This window comes from Terrapene carolina, unplaced genomic scaffold (assembly GCF_002925995.2).
Source record: "Terrapene carolina triunguis isolate 2854851 unplaced genomic scaffold, T_m_triunguis-2.0 Scaffold210, whole genome shotgun sequence".
NCBI classification, from domain to species: Eukaryota; Metazoa; Chordata; order Testudines; family Emydidae; genus Terrapene; species Terrapene triunguis.
In genome coordinates this window covers 26,845,234-26,861,005 of record NW_020664561.1, presented here as the reverse complement: position 1 = coordinate 26,861,005, position 15,772 = coordinate 26,845,234, and the positions used below count along the sequence as shown (strand labels likewise).

The 15,772-nt window shown below is 44.9% G+C and overlaps 1 protein-coding gene across 3 annotated transcripts in view; it reads right to left on the bottom strand.

Annotated features, from left to right (window-relative positions):
* Positions 1–15,772, bottom strand: part of LOC112115849 (calmodulin-regulated spectrin-associated protein 2) — a 181,725-nt gene that overhangs the window by 27,018 nt on the left and 138,935 nt on the right. The window lies entirely within an intron of this gene.

Sequence of the window (15,772 nt, the reverse complement as noted above, 5' to 3'; positions counted from 1 at the left end):
TCAAGGCCAGAAGTCACCATTACATAATCTAGTCTGATCTCAGAGGAGACTGGGAACCCGGGAGGGAAATGGAGGTGGAGGTTCTGGGAGCCAGAGATGAGTGGGTGAGATTGAGACTGGATGAGTAGCTGGTGGGAAAGGCTGGGAACCAGTGGGGCAAAAGGAAGGAAGCAGAAAGGGAGAGGGACAACTGAGACTGACTGGGCAAAGAGATTGGGACAAAGAGCTGGGGGAAAGAAGATTGGATGAGGAGCCCAGGGTGGGAGACTGGGAGCCAGTTCGGACAGGGAATGTACCTGGCAGGCAGACGAAGAGAAACAGATTGGACAAGGAGCTGGGATGGGGGCAAACTAGGACTGACAGACAAGGAGACTGGGGACAAAGAGCTGGAGAGAGGAGAAATGAAACTGGGAATAGCTAGACAAAAAGCTCAAGAGTTGGAATTGCGGGTGGAGGGCAGTCAAGCTTGGCAAGGGGAGAGGAAACAAGCAGAAGAGTCTCCTCCAGAGTCTGGAATGGAATCCATGATTTCTGAGTCTGACCATTCCTCTGCTACCAGCAAATCATGAAACACACTGGCAAAGTATCTCATCTTACCCTCCCCCAATGCTGCTCTACACAGATAATGACAACCTACTATTGCTGTTAGTCACTCTATTAGTGGCAGATTTCTGTGCAGTGAATCTAAAGGTTCCAACCTGATGACCCACCTGGGTGTCAACATGATGGCACCTGCTGGAATCTGTTTTCAGTTTGCTTTGTTAAAAAGCTAGGAAATCACAGACACAGCTCTATGTTAAAAGAAATTAAGGTTGTGAAGTCAAGCACTCAAAAGTCATGAAATGCCAGAACTAAGATTATAGAGAAAATAATTTTAAAATAGTTAAAATTTCCATATTTTCCATTTAATTGGAGTGGTAGGATTGTTAATTATAATTTTACAAATGAAATTTAAAAGCACCAGGACCACTCACTGTATGAAATAATAAAAGTGCTACATCTATTAATGAGTTCAACATTTTACCATAAACATAATGCCACTTCACACACAAACCACATAAATGTAATGAGTTTTCAGAGCTTAAAAGGATGCTTTGGGTGTAAATCAGTAAAATCGTTTTTTGAAAATTCTCTTTTGTAAACATTTACATTGTTTTATCTACAGGCAACTTTCAGATAGTTTGTACAAATAAATTTATAGAGCATACTTTGCAAAAAGACTTAGCAAATGTCAATTCATGCATTGCTTTTCTTTTTTCACCATCAATTAATCCATCCATCATACATACATATATATCTGTCATCATATAAACAGACCACAAAAGGTCAGTGTAGGGGGAAAGTGAAGCCATCTTAGTATTTGGGTGCTATGTGAATCTGTAATTTAGGATGATTATTCTTATGTTCTTTTGGTATTAATTTCTGAGAAGCATCATAGCGCACTGGTTGCAACCCTGCAACCATATAGGTATATCACATGATAGTGTACCTAATTTCTTGTTTGGGACTTTTTTGCGGGGTTTTTGGTTAATACCTACTGCAGAGTGAAGATAAAGAGGAGCGCTGCTTTCTTGGTTGATAACTTTCAGACACAACACTGGATTATTATTTTTAACTATTATAGCTAAAAGGAATTGTGTGCCCAAATGCTCAATCCAGCACCACTGGAGTCAATGGGAGTTCAGTGGCAGGAGTATTTTATTATTATTATTAACAGCACCAAGTTCTCCCTTTTTTGGGCCTCAAATCCTCAATTCTCTAGAACACTTTTCATTCTAGTTTTATCCTTTCATTTTTGCTACCGCTCCAACTTTTTGAGTCAGGCACATAACCCTAGTCTGCTGATTCCCAAGCCTTTGACAGAAACATTTTACAGATCAGTGCGAGTTCCACTACAATAAATTGTACTTTGGGGAATATAATTGTAGCATCAGACACTATGAGTAACTATTTCTACCGTGTCTTTTGTAGAACTACCACATTCCACAGACAGTACTTTTACCATGGCTGGCTGTTTGTATGTAAGTAAACCAAAGGTTAAGATAGGTTCAAAAGCAAAATTTTCTTTACAGGTAACGTCTAGTCTATAAATCCTGGGTAAAATTTTCAAAAGTGCCTAAGAGAATATCTTAGACATGAGAATATTGTAAAGAAAACAATTCAAATACAAAAGCATCTAACAGCATATGGGACAGCCTATCTCACCACCTGGCAGTTGAATTTAAAAGGACTGGTAGCTTGATTTTTCAATTTTGAATACCCTTGGCTTCATGGTTTTGGGGATCAATGTGAAAATCTCATGCGGTGACCCCATGGCTTCTTTAACTTGGGTTGTGGTAAAGTGAACGAGAAGGAGAACATCACGAGTGATCTGGTGTGGCATATGGAAGAATGCACATATTGATATTTGAGATCCTTCTCTGACAGTTCCAGGTATTAAGACAGCCTCACGACAAATCAAGCTTAATAAACAGTCCATTTTTTGTACAGTATATTAACAAAACTGAAGGTAGTCTGTTAGTATAGAACTACATCAGGAAAATATGAAATTATAGCTGCTGCCTTATCTTCCAGCACCTGGGACAAAATATGACTTCTGATGCTTATTAACATAAAAATAAGCAGCATCCTCATACTCTCCCAGATACAGTTTAATAGCTGCAGTTGAAAGTTGACACATCATTCAAACCATATGGAGAAAGACATGTTAACTTAATGGTACATTCAAACTGTTTAAAGTTGTTTCAGGATATATCTTTACCGCAGAACTAACTTGGGCTCTTATTTGGGTGTTGTCCCTAACTTTGCTCCCACCCACACATAAAAACCTCTGTCCTGAGTTTGGGCGTGATTTTAATCCAGACTAGCCATCTTATCTGGGGCTATAGGCTAAAGCCCAAGTGCTGCTTTCACTCGAACTAGTAACCTGCACATTTTGCAATGAGGATGCAGGCTAAATCACTTGAATGTTGACAGTCCTCCGAAGCATCCCACAATTCCCCCCATGAGTGCAGAAGGACAGACAAGTTATCCCACTATTTATCAGAAATAAATTATACAGTGACTCACCTTACTAAAGACCACTGGATATATCCAGAAGTCCTAGCAACACACACAAGTAAGTGCAGCTATTAATAGTAAGGACAGAGTAACTAGTGGCTGCTCACAACCCGGGGTAGGAAAACCCAATGCTCAGATTTGGGAGCTGATCACATGTGCTTAAACTGAAAGCTGTTCATACACCTCACAGAATAAAAAGGTTTAGTGGCCAACAGCTGATCCGGATGTTGTCATAGTTATGGAATACAAACTACAAATATTATTAGAAAAAAGCCCTGCCTTTCCATTCAGCATGATAATTAAATGAGGGAAAAATTATACTGAAATCTTTTCCATTGAAGAAAAGTGTTCTATTCAGCAATTCTGGTTTAGTATAGGGTATCTTTTGGACTATAACACATATTAGAGGAAAAAATCAGACCTGAGTTTCAAAATAAATATGATTTTCTTACTGGGATAATATCTACACCAGGGATAAAACCCCAGCTTCTACCTTGCAGATGCACATTTTTACTATAAACTAAAATGTCAGTTACTCTCCTAGTGATAGTTTTGCCCTCATTTGGAAGAGACCTATAAGTTAAGTACTTTTCATTTTTATATACTGAAATATTGTATGAACATATTGTGACGAACTCAAACGTTATAAGTCTGTAAATATTTTCTACCTCATCCTTGGCTGATAAAATATGGTGTTTTTCAAAAGTGCTGGGCAACCAGCAGCTCTCATTGACGTAAATAGGGAAAATGAATATAGATGACATAGCATAAGAAGTTATAGAACAATCTAAGTACCAAACATTATTAAAAGAGCTGACCAAAATTTTTTGATGGAACAGTTTTCTGTCAGAAAATGCTGTTTCACTGAAATCAAAACGTTTCATGTGAACATGTGATTTTGATTGAAATTTTTCTATTGAAAATTTAAAGTGATTTGAAATAAACATGGAGTATTTTGTTTTGATTTTCTCATTTTGTGTCATCTTGATTTTTATATTTAATATTTTATGTATATTTTATATTACATCATTATGGTTCAATATGGTCATTTCAATGTTCCCAAATCAATTTTTTTTCAGAATTTCCATTCTGCAAAAATTCTACTTTTCCTCCCAATTTAGGAGGAAATCAAATTTCAAAATATTGGAATTTCCTACAGTGGAAATTCCATTTTCGGGTCAGCTCTAGTTATTAAATAATGTATCAGTAACTGATCCACTAGTATTTATACTCAGATAAAAATTAATTTGTATTCTTAGGAAAAAACATACAAACACCACAGCAGCTATTTCTCACAGTCCAAATGAATATAAAAAGACTTGTTTTGAAAAACTCGATGTTGCAGGTCCACAATTATGTGCCTTAGTAGGTACCATTGCACCTTTTAATGGATGCTAATGCTATCTTTGGGGGCAAATCCTGGACCCCTTTGTGGTACAGCAGAAATGGTACAGTTCTGCTGCACCAGGATGTTAAGCCATGGAACTCAGTTCTATGGGAGTCCCTCTGCCTCTCTTAAGGTCACGGCAGAATTGTGTTGGGGAGTGGGGGGGCTGCAGGGATGACTGCAGCTTCAGAACTACAGCAACAGGTATTGAGTGGCTGGGCTTGGCTCCACACTTTGGGGAAAGAGGGAGCATTCCTTTCCTGCAGCCCACATGGAACTCCTGCATACAGCTAGGTGAAGTTTTTCAAACCATCGGTTTATTTGCTGAAAAATGCAGTTTCAATCAACCCAAAACTATTTGTGAATTTGACCCAATTAGTGTCTTATGGGAAAAAGTTTTTCAGGGCCAGCTGCAGGAGAGCAGCAATGTGTGCTAGAGACAGTGAGACCTTTAGCCCAGTGGTTAGGGCACTTACCTGGGATGTGAGAGACCCACATTTGAATCCCCCCTCTGGAGCAGGGATTTAGACTAAACAGTCTCCTTCCTCCTAGGTGAATATCCTAACCAAGAGGCTACAGGCTATTATGGGGTGGGTTGCTCTCCATCTCTCCTGTTGAAGCTGTTCCACTTGGTATAAATACTTAAATATTCATTGGATCAGAGACTTGAGACTCAGGGTATGTCTACACTAGGAAATTAGGTCAAATGTATAGATGTCGATTTTTTAGAAATCGATTTTATGCAGTCGATTGTGTGTCCCCCCACTTAAGACCATTAACCCGGCGGAGTGCGTGCACAGTACCAAGGCTAGTGTTGACTTCCGGAGCGTTGCACTGTGGGTAGCTATCCCACAGTTCCCGCAGTCTCTGCCGCCCATTGGAATTCTGGGTTGAGATCCCAATGCCTGATGGGTCAAAAACATTGTCGCGGGTGGTTCTGGGTACGTCGTCAGGCCCCCCCCTCTCTCCCTCCCTCCGTGAAAGCAACGGCAGACAATCATTTTGAGCCTTTTTTTCCTGGGTTACCTGTGCAGAGGCCATACCACGGCAAGCATGGAGCCCGCTCAGCTCACCGTCACTGTACGTCTCCTGGGTGCTGGCAGACATGGTACTGCATTGCTACACAGCAGGAGCTCATTGCCTTTTGGCAGCAGACGGTGCATTACGACTGGTAGCCATCGTCGTCGTCTCCTGGGTGCTCCTTTAGCCGACCTCGGTGAGGTCGGTCGGGGCGCCTGGGCAGACATGGGTGCTCCTGGCAGACCTCGGTGAGGTCTGTCAGGGGTGCCTGGACACAAATGGAAGTGACTCCAGGTCATTCTCTTTTTAAGTTCTGTCTCATGGAGATTCAGTCCTGCCTGCAGTCGTACTGCACCATCTTCTGGCGAGCAATCGTACTGCACCGTCTTCTGGCGAGCACCCAGGAGACAACAACGGCTAGCAGTCATACTGCACCGGTGTAGCGACGCAAACAAACCCTGCTCCCGTTTCCCTACTTTGGGTGTACTGAGCATGCTCACCCAAACTGAGCATGCCCAGTAACCTTCGCTGTTGCCACTGCCCTCTCTCTGCCCTTACTTCTGCTTACGATTTGCGCCTCAATCATCCAATAGGTCAATTTGTCACATTAGCCAGGAGGAAGCAGATTTTGAGTGTTTTTGACCACAAACCCCATCCCTCCTGATTCGCAACCCATGGACCAGGCGGTAGCAAGTAGCCCAGATGGTCAAGTTGCTGGTGGAAACCGCACCCAGTTGCAAAACGGGAGGGTTTCTATACGTGTCGTCACAATCAAAACAAGAAAGAGACCAGATTTGTTTTGTATTCATTTGCTCCCCCTCCCTCCCTCTGTAAATAGTGGGGGGAGGGATAGCTCAGTGGCTTGAGCATTGGCCTGCTAAACCCAGGGTTTTGAGTTCAATCCTTGAGGGGGCCATTCTGTGTGACAGTTGTGTGTGCTTCTCCTTGATGCAAACCCACCCCCTTTGTTGATTTTAATTCCCTGTAAGCCATGTCGTCAGTCGCCCCTCCCTCCGTCAGAGCAATGGCAGACAATTGTTTCGCGCCTTTTTTCAGCGCAGACGCCATAGCACAGCAAGCATGGAGCCCGCTCAGATCACCGTGGCAATTATGAGCACTGTAAACACCACGCGCATTATCCTGAAGTATATGCAGAACCAGAACCAGGCGAGGAGGCGACGGCAGCATGGTGACGAGAGTGATGAGGATATGGACAGAGACTTCTCTCAAAGTACAGGGCCCGACAATGTGGACATGATGGTGTTAATGGGGCAGGTTCATACCATGGAACGCCGATTCTGGGCCCGGGAAACAAGCACAGAGTGGTGGGACCGCATAGTGTTGCAGGTCCGGGACGATTCCCAGTGGCTGCGAAACTTTCGCATGCGTAAGGGCACTTTCATGGAACTTTGTGACTTGCTTTCCCCTGCCCTGAAGCGCAAGAATACCAAGATGAGAACAGCCCTCACAGTTGAGAAGCGAGTGGTGATAGCCCTGTGGAAGCTTGCAACGCCAGACAGCTACCGGTCAGTCGGACATCAATTTGGAGTGGGCAAATCTACTGTGGGGACTGCTGTGATCCAAGTAGCCAACGCAATCAAAGAGCTACTGATATCAAGGGTAGTGACTCTGGGAAATGTGCAGGTCATCGTGGATGGCTTTGCTGCAATGGGATTCCCTAACTGTGGTGGGGCGATAGACGGAACCCATATCCCTATCTTGGCACCGGAGCACCAAGGCAGCGAGTACATAAACCGAAAGGGGTAATTTACAATGGTGCTGCAAGCACTGGTGGATCACAAGGGACGTTTCACCAACATCAGTGTGGGATGGCTGGGAAAGGTACATGATGCTCGCATCTTCAGGACTCTGGTCTGTTTCAAAAGCTGCAGCAAGGGACTTTCTTCCCAGACCAGAAAATAACTGTTGGGGATGTTGACATGCCTATAGTTATCCTTGGGGACCCAGCCTACCCCTTAATGCCATGGCTCCTGAAACCGTACACAGGCAGCCTGGACAGTAGTCAGAAGCTGTTCAACTATAGGCTGAGCAAGTGCAGAATGGTGGTAGAATGTGCATTTGGACGTTTAAAAGCTCGCTGGTGCAGTTTACTGACTCGGATAGACTTCAGAGAAACCAATATTTCCATTGTTATTACTGCTTGCTGTGTGCTCCACAATATCTGTGAGAGTAAGGGGGAGATGTTTATGGCGGGGTGGGAGGTTGAGGCAAATTGCCTGGCCACTGATTACGCGCAGCCAGACACCAGGGCGGTTAGCAGAGTACAGGAGGGCGCAGTGCGAATCAGAGAAGCTTTGAAAACCATGACTGGCCAGGCTACGGTGTGAAAGTTCTGTTTGTTTCTCCTTGATGACCCCCCCCCCCTTGGTTCACTCTACTTCCCTGTAAGCTAACCACCCTTCCCTCCCCCTCTTCAATCACCGCTTGCAGAGGCAATAAAGTCATTGTTGATTCACATTCATGCATTCTTTATTAATTCATCACACAAATAGGTGGATAACTGCCAAGGTAGTCCGGGAGGGGTGGGGGAGGAGGGAAGCACCGGGTGGGGTGGGGGAGGAGGGAAGGACAAGGCCACACTGCACTTTAAAACTTATTGAATGCCAACTTTCTTTTGCTTGGGCAGTCCTCTGGGGTGGAGTGGTTGGGAGCCCGGAGGCCCCCCCACCGCGTTCTTGGGCGTCTGGGTGAGGAGGCTATAGAACTTGGGGAGGAGGGTGGTTGGTTACACAGGGGCTGTAGCGGTGGTCTGTGCTCATTCTGCCTTTCCTGAACCTCAACCATACGTCGGAGCATATCAGTTTGTTCCTCCAGTAGCCTCACCATTGCCTCTTGCCTTCTGTCAGCAAGCTGATGCCATCTATCATCTTCAGCCCGCCACCTGTCCTTGCGTCCATATTGTGCTTTCCTGGACTCTGACATTGTCGCCTCCACGCATTCTGCTGTGCTCTTTCACTGTGGGAGGACTGCATGAGCTCAGAGAACATTTCATCGCGAGTGCGTTTTTTTCGCCTTCTAATCTTCGCTAGCCTCTGGGAAGGAGAAGATAGTGTGAGCGTTGAAACATTTGCAGCTGGTGGAGGAAAAAAAAGGGAGAGTGGTAGTTAAAAAGACACATTTTAGAGAACAATGGGTAGACTGTTTCACGGTAAACCTTGCTGTTAACATTACATAGCACTTGTGCTTTCGGTACGAGGTCGCATTTTGCCTCTTATTGAGGGTATGTTGGTTTGGTGTGAGAGATCACTCATGCAGGGCCGGGCAACAGAATTCGGCTTGCAGGCAGCCATGGTAAGACACAATCTTTTGGCTTCTTTAACCTTCATAACATGTGGGAATGGTTTCAAACAGCAGCGCACTCATTTCCCATACCAAGCAGCCATTGGGTTGGCCATTTAAAATGGGTTGGCAATTTAAAAGGAGGGGCTGCGGTTTTCGGGTTAACGTGCAGCACAAACCCAACTAACCCCCCCTGCCCCCCCAATTCTCTGGGATGATCGCTTCACCCCTCCCCCCACCGCGTGGCTAACAGTGGGGAACATTTCTGTTCAGCCACAGGCAAACAGCCCAGCAGGAACGGGCACCTCTGAATGTCCCCTTAATAAAATCAACCTATTTCAACCAGGTGACCATGAATGATATCACTCTCCTGAGGATAACACAGAGAGATAAAGAACGGATGTTGTTTGAATGCCAGCAAACACCGGGACCATACGCTGTGTTATGCAATGATTCAAGACTACGTGCTACTGGCCTGGCGTGGTAAAGTGTCCTACCATGGAGGACGGAATAAGGCTGCCCTCCCCAGAAACCTTTTGCAAAGGCTTTGGGAGTACATCCAGGAGAGCTTTATGGAGATGTCCTTGGAGGATTTCCACTCCATCCCCAGACACGTTAATAGACTTTTCCAGTAGCTGTACTGGCCGCGAACGCCAGGGCAAATTAATCATTAAACATGCTTGCTTTTAAACCATGTATAATATTTACAAAGGTACACTCACCAGAGGTCCCTTCTCCGCCTGGCGGATCCAGGAGGCAGCCTTAGGGTGGGTTCGGGGGGTACTGGCTCCAGGTCCAGGGTGAGAAACAGTTCCTGGCTGTCGGGGAAAACGGTTTCTCCGCTTGCTTGCTGTGAGCTATCTTCAACCTCCTCCTCATCATCTTCCTCGTCCTCAAAACCCGCATCCCTGTTGCGTGCTACTCCATTCGACGGAGTCAAAGCACAGGGTTGGGGTAGTGGTGGCTGCACCTCCTAGAATGGCAATGCAGCTCATCATAGAAGCGGCATGTCTGGGGCTCTGAGCCGGAGCGGCCGTTTGCCTCTCTGTTTTTTTGGTAGGCTTGCCTCAGCTCCTTAAGTTTCACGCGGCACTGCTGCAGCTCCCTGTTATAGCCTCTGTCCTTCATGGCCTTGGAGATTTTTTCAAATGTTTGGGCATTTCGTCTTTTGGAATGGAGTTCTGGTAGCACGGATTCGTCTCCTCATACAGCGATCAGATCCCGTACCTCCCGTTCAGTCCATGCTGGAGCTCTTTTGCGATTCTGGGACTCCATCATGGTCACCTTTGCTGATGAGATCTGCACTCACCTGCAGATTGCCACGCTGGCCAAACAGGAAATGAGATTCAAAAGTTCGCAGGCCTTTTCCTGTCTACCTGGCCAGTGCATCTGAGTTTAGAGCGCTGTCCAGAGCGGTCACAATGGAGCACTCTGGGATAGCTCCCGGAGGCCAATACCGTCGAATTGTGACCACACTACCCCAAATTCAACCCGGCAAGGTCGATTTCAGCGCTAATCCCCTCGTCGGGGGAGGAGTACAGAAATCGATTTTAAGAGCCCTTTAAGTAGAAAAAAATGGCTTCGTTGTGTGGACGGGTGCAGGGTTAAATCGATGTAACACTGCTAAATTCGACCTAAACTCGTAGTGTAGACCAGGGCTCAGATATCCCCCGGGCCAGGTCAGCATCCTAATCACCTGGTTATAGGCTAGTCTTTCAGTCTCTCCTGTTAAATCTGTTCTACTTTGTATAAATACATACTTTGTATAAATTGAGCCAGAGAGAGAGAGAATGACTTCAGCTGGTGATTAAGGCACTCACCTGGAGGTAGGATACATGGATTAAAATCCCTTCTCTAATTCAGGCAGAGAAAAGTTTTCAAGTCCCTTCTCCAGAGGAGAGCCAAACCCGGATCTCCCACATTCCAAGCAAGTGCTCTAACCACTGCCTACAAGTTATAAGGGGCAGACACATGCACACACAGTCATATGACTGAAAACACTTCTCTGACTTCCTGACAAATTCTGAACATTTTCAGAATCTAACTGAATATTTTTTCTAATTTTTCAGTTTGCTGGCTGAACTGATAATCAGTTATTCATCGAGCTCTACTTCTGTACCAAACGCTTCTATCCAAGCTTAGAGGACAGGAGTTATCCCTTTGAACATTTTGCCTTGATTATCCCAGTGACACTGGCAGAACAGGCACCAGATCATGCCAGGGTCCACATGTCTTAGCTGGACAGTGACAGATACATAGCAGGACTCTGTCTGGCTCACTTGTGGGTTAATATTGATAAAATAAGTATTAGAATTATAAGAAAGTGTTTAGTCTCTATTGAATGCTTGTGAGTTGCTTCATGCAGTAATATTACTTGTAATATTGGTGTTCCATAGTGTAACGTTATATTTGAGTGGTTGTATTGTGACCCTCTGTGACTGTAATGTCCAATACAGAAGAGGGCCATTAATTAGCATGAAGAGCTGCTCTTCTACAGAAATTGTTACACCCCTCCTGAAAGAGGAGACCCATCTATACCAGGCAGTCTTGGGGTAGGGCCCTACCAAATTCATGATCCATTTTGGTCAATTTCATGGTCATAGGATTGTAAAAATAATAAATTTCATTATTTCAGCTATTTAAATGTGAAATTTCAGTGTTGTAATTGTAGGGGTCCTGACCCAAAAAGGAGTCGTGTGTGGGGGAGGAGAGGTCACAAGGTTATTGTTGGGGGGGTTGCAGTACTGCTACCCTTACTTCTGCACTGCTGCTGGCGGCGGCACTGCCTTCAGAGCTGGGCAGCTGCAGAGCAGCAGCTGCTGGCCAGCAGCCCAGTTCTAAACACAGAGCCACCGCCAGCAGAAGCGAGAATGGCATGCGATGGTATTGCCACCCTTACTTCTGTGCTGCTGCTGGTGGGGTGCCGCCTTCAGAGCTGGGTTCCCGGCCACCAGCTGCTGCTCTCCAGCTGCCCAGATCTGAAGGCAGTGCAGAAGTAAGGGCAATACCGCGGCCCCCCTAAAATAACCTTGTGATCCCACCTCCGCAATTCCCTTTTGGGTCAGGATCCCCAATTTGAGAAATACTAGTCTCCCCTGTGAAATCTGTATAGTATAGGGTAAAAGCACACAAAAGGCCAGATTTCACAGGGGGAGACCAGATTTCACGGTCCATGATGTATTTTTCATGGCCGTGAATTTGGTAGGGCCTTAGCTATGGGTGAATCTTACAACTGGGAAATCCAGACATCTGCATTGAGGAATCATCAACAAAAGGACTCAAGACTCTTAGTGTTGTTCTGCTCTCTTCTCCATGAAGATGAGTCATGCAAATGGATTCCTCCCATCAGCTGAGTTTGCAGCTCAGATCACATGGCAGGAGGGGGATAAAAACCTCAACCAAAACATAGGTATCTCTATGTTGCTTAGACTCTCGGGGGGGAAGGGAGGTGGAGGAGGGGGCCAAGGTTTTCTTAGGCAGAAGCAAGATATCCTCAGCTGCTAAGCCTATGTTAACCCTAAAGGCCAAATAGAGTTTGCTGATTTATAGAAGCCTATATTACCTTTTGAAACCCAAGACTAAAACCTGGTCTACACTATTATGGTTAGATGACCGAACTGTGGAAGCGTCTTCACTTAAATTTGGCTCCCACCAACGTAAGTGCCTCTCTATGCTGATTTAGTAACACCATCTCCTTGAGCAGCATAGAGTCACAGTCGACATAATTAGGTCGACAGAGTGTCAGTGTGGACACTAGGGTTGCCAACCTTCCCAGATTGGCATCGATCTCCTGGTAGCTCCTGAAACCAATACGGGAGATTTTAATAGGCCGCTAAAAGCAGGCTCCCTACCTGCCCTGGCTCTGCGCAGTTCCCAGAAGCAACCAGCATGTCCAGCTCCTAGGTGCAGGGGCAGCCAGGGGGTCTCTGCGCGCTGCCCCTGCCCCTGCCCCGTGTGCCGACTTCGCAGCTCCCACTGGCCGGGAACCACGGCCAATGAAAGCTGCGTGGGTGGTGCCTGCAGGCAGGGGCAGCGCACAGAGCCTGCACCCCTCACCCCCTCCCACATCCCAACCCCCTGCCCCAGTCTCCTCCCACACCCAAACTCCCTCCCAGAGCCCACACCCCCTCCTGCACCCCAACCCCAGCTCCAGGCTCAGCCCAGAGCCCCTTCCCTCACTCGGAACCCCTCAGCCCCACCTCCCAGCCCACACTCCCACCCCCCACCACAGCCCTGTGAAAATGAGCGAGTGAGTGAGGGTGGGAGAGAGTGAGCGACAGAGGGAGTGGGGATGGAGGGAGCAGGTCCTCAGGGAAGGGGCAGGGCCTCAGGGAAGGGGCAGGACAAGGATGTTTGGGTTTCTGCGATTAGACAGCTGGCAACCCTAGTGGACACTGCATTGCTTACATCGACTGTTACTAGCCTCCAGGAACAATTCCCCAATCCTCCACACTGACAATACGAATCGATACAAGCGCTCCTGGTGAGAACGCGCACCACCGACACAAGGAGCCAGATGTGCACACACACAAGCACTTTAATAACTGTGGTGGCTGTATGCCAATGTAAGTTAGGTCAACATAATTTAGTAGCGTAGACATGGCCTAACTCATTTGTTTGTCTGTCTGCTTGCTTTAACCTTGTAAATAACTCTCTATTAATAAGTCTTCATATAGTTTACTATAGGATTGGCTACAAGCAGTGGCTTTGGTGTGAGACCTAAAGTGCAATTGACCTGGGGTAAGTGACTGGCCCTTTGGGATCAGGAATAACATGAATACTGGTGTGATTCTTGGTGTAAGGGGCCATCTATCAAAGAGATAAGCTCACGTGGGTGGCAAGACACACCCGAGTACCCAAGGAGGCTGTCTTTGACTCTGTGTGAAGGCTGTTATAGTGCCTGAGGAGTTTGCATTTGGTGCAGTTGGTGGACAAAATCTAAGTTTAGAACTCACAACCAATTAGGGATTTGTACCCTGGTTTCTAACAGTCTGCCCTGAGGTTGTCAGTCATGCTCTTGCGTCACTTCTGGGAGCATTACTCCCCCAACCAAGCTTTTGGCTGCTTTTTGATATATCATCTGCATACTAATCTACAGTTAGTGCAGAAGCATGACATCATGTTAATGATAATTCATAACTGTGCTCTGAACACATTTTAGACTGGTTTAAAAATTACTCAACACTAGATGGCAGACTTGCAGCTGTAAACATTCGGGTTTATAGCTCTACTCTCTCATTTTCTAAACGATTCTGACCTTAGTTATGTCTTTCCCCTTCTTGACATTTCATGCCTACCTAAAAGCTATTAATTAACTTGATGATAGAAAAATTAGTTTACTCATAACTTTTAATGGAGTACAATGAAATAATCCTACTGTTCAGATATAGTTGTCAGAGTAAATGAATCCAAGTTTCTATACAAAAATTTACTAATTGCATTTCTTGTTTCTGTATAAAAGGCAAACAATGTAAGGGTGGTTTTTATGGTTCAGCAAAATTTACATAAATGATCTTTTAAGTTTCCTTTAGAATCTCTTTATTTCCCCACACACAGTTTTAGGATTAAGATTAATTTTAAAGAATCCATATACTTAAGGCATTACATGTCAGAAAATTTCACAGATCGTCCAGAAATAGTTAATCTTAATGTTTATAGAGAATTTTGGCTGTCTTAATATTTATTAATTTTGGAATTGCAGATTTAAAAATTAAAGCTTAATTAATAGCATAACATAATTAAAAAATCCACAATTCTTTTATAACCAAACTTCAATCAACTTGTGTTCCGGAGGGGAAGTAGCCGGATGCAAACATAATCAGTCTTTCAAAAGCTATTCATGTAAAAATAAATATTAACGAGCTGCCTCAAATTTGAGTCGATAGTTAATATAAGTATACAACAGAGAGATCAGAAGACAGAGTGAAAGGGGAGAGAGTTGAGGTGTTTCAAACATTCTGTGGAGAAGGCCAAATTACATTTTTAAATTATGGACTGTGGGCTTGGACTACAATGTTAGGCCCAATATATCACCTAGATCAACAGTAGTTCTCCCACTGACATCAGAAGGAGAGTTGTACTAAGACTGTGGATAAAACGTGGCCCTTATGTAGCAACACAACCATTAGGATTCACCTATACTGCAAACTTTTAAAGTATGAACATGATTTTGAGCCACTGCGGGCATGTCCACATGGAGACTTAGCGCATGGCAAACCAGAGCATGACTCTACAAGGCACTAGCTTGCTGCACAGTATGTCACAGCAGGGTCCTCACGGCGATTTAGCATGCAGCAAGCTAGTGCACGATAGATTTACATTCATGTGCCACATACTACGTCTCTGTATGGACAAGACCTGAGTTAGATGACATGATGCTGAACATGTTTTTTTACTAGTTAGCAAATCAGTCAGCATTATGTCAGCAAACTGTTGTTCAAAACTGTATTCAAATACAAATGAGCCCTTAGATACTGTTACTGTTGCATTTAACATTGCTTAGTGGGAAAAACTGATTCCACCACCGCTATTTCTGCCCTTCGCTTATCTGGCCTTTTGTACACGCAATTACAGACTTTGCATGCTTAATTTAGTAATTACATACAGAAATAAGGCATCCATTTCATGTGTGCGACTTCACAGCTAAATTATTTGAAGATCTGGTCCATATTAGATTTCAGACTTAACACCCTGTTTAGATGACTGTGGGGAGTTCAGACCTTTCATAACTGTTTCAGACAAAAACAATGTTAAATCTGTTCACATACAGAAGTTTGACTTCACAACATAAAGCTTCCATTCTGTTGGATCTGAACAAGTCAAGCAGGTCAGATACATTTAAGATTCCTGACTTAAGAAAAATATTCTCTAAGGCCTGGTCTACACTAGGAAATTAGGTTGGTATAACTACATTGCTCAAGGGTGTGAAAAATCCACACTCCTGAACGACCCAGTTAAACTGACCTAATCCCTAGTGTAGACAGCGCTACGTAGACAAGTGAATTC